We start from the raw sequence: 6000 nt of genomic DNA, 5'->3' as shown, positions 1-6000 counted from the left end.
CCCCCGTTAAGGAGCTAGAGAAAGTACCCAAGGAGCTGAAGGGGTCTGCAACCCTATAGGAGGAACAACAGTATGAACTAACCAGTATCCCCCAGAGCTCCTGTTTCTAGTTGCATATGTAGCAGAGGATGGTCTAGTTGGCCATCAATGGGATGAGAGGCCCTGGGTCTTGTGAGGATTGTATGCCCCATATAATACAGGGGAATGTCAGGGCCAGGAAGCAGGAGTGGGTGGGTTGGGGAGCAGGGCGTGGGGAGGGTATAGGGGACTTTCTGGATAGCATTTGTAATGTAAATGAAGAAAATATCTAATTAAAAATAACTCACAAATACTGCATGTAGAAGCACTAAATAAATAAATAAACTAAAAAAAGAAAAGAAAAATAACAATTATATATCTTTCTGTCTGAATAAAACATGTTCAATACCTTCACTGTTCTTAAATCCCATGAGAAGGACGATAAGGAGGCTAGAAATAAGAAACCAAGAGAGCCTGCTCCAGAGGCATTGCAGGTAAGGCCGCTATGTCACGTCAGTATGCTCTGTGCATTGGTAGGTGGCAGAGGGAGAAAGGGTATGCATGCCTTTGCTCAGTTTTCTAACTTGCGAACATTTGAATGGTTAGTGGCCTAATACTCCCTGGGGGAGAAGTTAGCCTGACAGGACCCAGCTAGGTGCTGTGCTGCAGACTCCCAGGACAGGAAGTGAGTCCATAACAAACACCTCTCACTTAGGACCTAGGCCTGGGTGAGGAGCCAGCCAGAGATGACCACTAGACTGGTGCCATGGGGCCCAGACAGTGAGCTAGCCTGAGACGCACAGGCACTGGCAGGCAGACCATGCCCAGATGACCCTGCCCAGTGCCATAATGCATGAGTGGGGCATAGCACTCCTGAGGGGACCCCAGAGACTCTGGAAGCCACTAAGTGGAGTAAGTAAGTGCTGGAGAAATAGAAGAGAAAAGAAACAGAGGATGTGGGCACAATGAAGAGAGGCAGAACTGGAGACTACAGGGTGGTAAAAACAGATTGTTGGAGTAGCCATTGATCCTCTCTGGAGCCATGGTGGTGTCCTGGCCTGTGCTGCTACCAGGGGGGAGGTTTGGGTTCGTGGCTCTGAAGCCGCAGGCAGCCATCCCTGGTCTGGTCTTCTGCCTGGGGACATGTTGATGTCTGATGGCTGTGCAAAACTGGCCCCACCCCTCACTTGGGCATCAAGAAAGAGTTCGGCCTGGGGTGGCATGAAAGCAGAACTGCCCCTGCCCCTAATCAGCTGCGGTACTTGGCCCCCAAACTGTGGAAGTTGTGGGTGAGCTGGCCCTGCCACCTGTCTCCTGTGCCATGGCATGAATGGTGGCGTGGACCAGGGAGAGATTCCCCTTCCCTATCTTTTGCCCTTGCCACCTGTAGCAGGAGGGAAAGCTGGCTCCAATGGGGTCATGAAAGCAGGAGAGCTAGCCCTGTCACTCACCTGCTGTGGCACTAGAGACAGCAGGCCCTGCACCTTGACCAGTTGAGCTGGCCCTGAATGTTGGGGTTGCAGGTGAGCCAGCTCCAAGGGCAAATGCAGGAGAGCTGGTCCTACCACTTGTCTGCTGTGCAGTGGGTGGCTTGGATGAAGGAGTGATGTCCTCCTCTTCCTATCCCTCAACACCTATGGCAGACAGGAGAGCTGGCCTCAGGGTCATGATGGTGGAGGAACTGTCCTTGGTGGCTGCAATACTCAGGAGAGTGGACCCTGCACTTGCCTGAGCAGCAGGGTAGAGCTAGCCCTGACTGTGGGGGCTGCTGGTGAGCCAACCCTGAGGGCATAAGAGCTGGAAAACAGGCAGGCTGACCAGCTTAGATATCTCTTGGGCCCAGATCCAGGGCTTTGAATTGTCCACCGCAGTATCTTACCCCATCTATGAACTGCTGGAGTGCATGAAAAGGCTGGTCCTACAGATCCAAAACTACAGGATTTCCATGACACAGGGCAACGATGGGATATTAGAATGGAGTCCCAGTGAGGTTCCAGTATTGATAGTGAAGCGGAAGCCAGGGGCCTCAAACTAGACATTGCAATAAACATTGGCAAGCAAAGAAGTGTAGACAAAAGGGTATACTGTGGGACACACTGTGACACACACAGCTTCCACAACAAGAATGTTTTTCTCTGTTGATGGGGAGGTAGCAAGGGAGGAGGGTAGGAATGAGAAACGAGGGATATGAGTAGGATTGGGGTGCATGATGTGAAATTCACAAAGAACCAATAAAAAAAGGAATCAAGAGCTGGGCATGGTGGTGCATGCCTTTAATCCCAGCACTTGGGAGGCAGAGGCAGGTGGATTTCTGAGTTTGAGGCCAGCCTGGTCTACAGAGTGAGTTCCAGGACAGCCAGGGCTACAAAGAGAAACCCTGTCTCATAAAACAAACAAACAAACAAACAAAGGAACCAAGACAAATGAACTGGAGGGAGACAACAGCATAACCGGGGTTCAAACACTGACCAGGCCCTGAAGGAAGGAAGCAGGAGGATGCCAAGACACAAGCTGTTAGTGCTTTGGGTGGGTCAGTCATAAAGCGTGCCATGTGAGCTGGGGAGACGGCCTGTCACACAAACAAGAGGATATGGTACCATGCCCCTGTACTCCTAGTGCTGGAGGAGTGTAACAGGAGGGTCCCCAGTGCAGTGAGAGCAGAGTTGGTCTGCTGCACTCCAGAGTAAGGCCACATATCCAAGTGTATGGGCAGCACCACCTGTATTCAATGGGTTAGAAACAAAGGGCACGAAATTGAGTGGGTAGGGAAAGGGGTTAATCTGGGAGGAGTTGGGGAGGAGGGGTTAATAATCATGATTAAAATACATGATATTGGGCTGGAGAGATGGCTCAGAGGTTAAGAGCACTGACTGCTCTTCCAGAGGTCCTGAGTTCAAATCCCAGCAACCACATGGTGGCTTACAACCATCTGTAATGAGATCTGCTGACCTCTTCTGGTGTGTCTGAACAGAGTAACAGTGTACTTACATAACTAAAATAAATAAATACTTTCTAAAAAAAAAAACAAACATGATATCATGATAGGCAATTCTCAAAGAACTAATGAAAATGATAAAAAGAAAAATATTTTTAAAAAGGTAGGAAGCAATAAACAAAACACCTGATAGTGACCTCTGGTTTGAATATACATGGTGCACGCACACACACACAGACACACACACACACCATGGACACACACACACACCATGGACATAGACAAACATATGCACACACAACCATGCCCTTGAAATTGGAATAAAATGAGTTTAAAGCAAGAACATTAGCACCTTCATTTAAGGACTCCCAGACCCACGGCACAACTCAGGAGTTAGAACACTACCTCTCATCAATGCTGGGAGAAGGCTAAGCTTTTGTTTTGTTTTCCAGGGTGAATCAAAAGACTTTATATTTATAGACAATAGGGGAGTTGGGGTACTCAGAAGGGTAGACAACCAGAGAGAAGAAACCTTAAAAACAACCAGAACAAATAAGCCTACAGTCAGGAAGCAAGAACAAGGTGTCACATAAAAAAGAAACATTCAGTTATGTTTATATGGAAATTGCAAACACAACATCAGAAATAAAAGTATATTATAAGGAATGGCAAATGAAATTGAAGCAATCAGTCAAAAAGCAGAAAGACAGGGTAGAAGGATGGGACAATAAAGAGAAAAATATCAGGGCACAAGTGATCTGGAGGGGGAAGTAGGAAAGGGGAGATGCCAATCAGGAAGGGGGAAATAAACAGAGAAGAAGGGGGCAGAGTATAAAGTAACAGTAAGGGTACCTTAATGACTCATAAGCAATCATACTATTAATTACCCACCTAAAAATACCTAAAATACATTTAAGTTGATGTATAAATATGCACATAGAGTTTAAATGAAAATTTCCAAACATGGTAATGCTTCCCCCAAGAGCCACAAACCATGGCACAAAAATTCCAACGCCAGGTATGAGATGCCCTCCTTTGAGCTGTTGGTCAGGGTTGTCAAAGAGACTCACAAAATATTGTAGACTATTGATTGTTACTGCCCTTGGATATCCTCCAGAGGTGGGAGGAAAGTCCCTATTGCTGAAGCCTTTTTGGGCAGAGGTGCCAGAAGTCCAGAGCTGGCAGCCTCCTCTCTGAGGACTATCGCCCACAGTACCAGAGAGCCCATGCAGGCTTCTAAGGGAGAGAAGCCACCAACAGTCCTACCCAGCACTTAGGAACCTTAGAGTGAGCAGCAGACAAGACAACATGAAGGGTGCAATAGTCACAGGCATATCTTAGCAGGAACCAGCAGCTTTCAAATTGGAATTAAGATCTGTTCAATAAGATGGAAATTGTGCCTGGTACTGGAAACTTAGCCAACTACCGGGGATGGTTAAGTTCATGGATCTTGGCAGAGAATCTACAATCTCCACTTCATTAAAACAGCATATTCCCTAACTACTTGCTAAATATTAGTCCTTACACCCACAGGTAAGTGTAGTTTCCAACCCCCATCAAAGAAACCTCTCTTTGCAACAGTCAGAGAGCATTAAAGCAAACCATATCTGCTCAAATGCTGAGATGAGAAGCCTCGTCCCGAAGGATACATCTACAACTCAACTAGACATGACTAAAACAAGGACAATATGAACAGACATGAAAAACTGGAAAGGGAAGTTCATGAGGTCCCAACCCAAGACATACAACCAAAAAGCTGAGAGAGGGGGAAGTGGTCTCCCTGGGAAAGAGCCCTTACTAGTTACACGACCAATGGGTCACCCCTGGAAACATGGAGACACAACTGACATTATACAGACTGAGCAGGTCGTAGTTATGTATTTAGGAACACACACACACACACAGACACAGACACACACACACACACACACACACACACACCTCACCACCACCACCACCACCTCATCACCAATAATTAAAGAAAAAGAGAACATAAATTTGAAAGAAAGCAGGAGATATACATGGTACGGTTTGGAGGAAAAGGAAGGGGGAAAAGATGTAATTATACTATAATCCCAATATATTTTTAGAAAGAATTAAGAAAATTAGATGAAAAGGGAAAAATTAAGAGAATCAGGCTAGGAGGGTCAATATTCAAATAATACATATTTCCAGAGAGAAGGAGAGGGAGAGGGAGAGAAGAGAGAGCAGAGTAAAAGAAATAAGAAAAAAAAAAAACCTCTAGAAGTGAAGAAAGTGAATTCCCAAATTAAAAGAATCCACACAGATCCATTCACTAAATAAAGAAATGCCTACATAAGGCATCTCCCCACATTCCCCTGAGATTCCATGATACCGAGGATCTTAGAGGTGCCGAGAGAGAAAGAGATCAGACACAAATGTCGAGAAATCAAGACGGCATTAGACTTTTTGCCAGGATCTCACAGGGCAGTGAAAGACAGTGCAGCAATGAATTTCAAATACCAATTCAACTAAGTTTGCAACCAAGGGGCAGAGGAGAAGGCACTTTCAGACAGCTCCACTCTAACAGGGAAATGCACTAAGCAAGTAGTTATAGAGGCATGGGCTGAAAGCAGGGCATTCAACTCCAGCAAGAGGTTAATACAGTTACCGAGGTGCTGGTGAAAGAACATTCTAGATGAAAGACTAGAGAGCAGTCAGTTCATGTTAAAACAATTAAGATGGAACACTCCAGCAAGAATTTTTAAAATGTAAATGGATAGTGGTGCACTGAAGAGAGTTTCACTCTCCCTAAGGTCCCAGATGAATTAGTGTTGGCCGAGGACACGAGCAGCACACTTTTCACTCAAGGGAAAAACAATGTGCTTCTGTGTGTCTCTGCACACAACGCCAAAACCAGGCTGGGCCTGACCCACAGACTCAATGCCTTGGCAAAGCGTGTCCTTTAACTGCATGTGTAAAATTTTGCATTATATTGTAAATATAACAATGTCACAAATCCCACATTTGTCACCTGAACATCTCTCTGTATCTTTGGAAAGTAGTGATATCTGTCTCAATTGAGA

The 6000-nt window shown here is 45.8% G+C and overlaps 1 protein-coding gene and 1 pseudogene across 3 annotated transcripts in view; one reads left to right on the top strand and one right to left on the bottom strand.

Annotated features, from left to right (window-relative positions):
• Dennd4a (DENN domain containing 4A) overlaps nucleotides 1-6000 on the bottom strand; it is a 109765-nt gene that overhangs the window by 38894 nt on the left and 64871 nt on the right. The gene's annotated exons all lie outside the window — the stretch shown is intronic.
• Nucleotides 492-636, top strand: LOC115064941 (annotated as a pseudogene).

This window comes from Mus pahari, chromosome 10, assembly GCF_900095145.1.
Source record: "Mus pahari chromosome 10, PAHARI_EIJ_v1.1, whole genome shotgun sequence".
NCBI classification, from domain to species: Eukaryota; Metazoa; Chordata; class Mammalia; order Rodentia; family Muridae; genus Mus; species Mus pahari.
The sequence above is the reverse complement of the archived record's forward strand: the minus strand, read 5'-3'. Positions and strand labels throughout refer to the sequence as shown.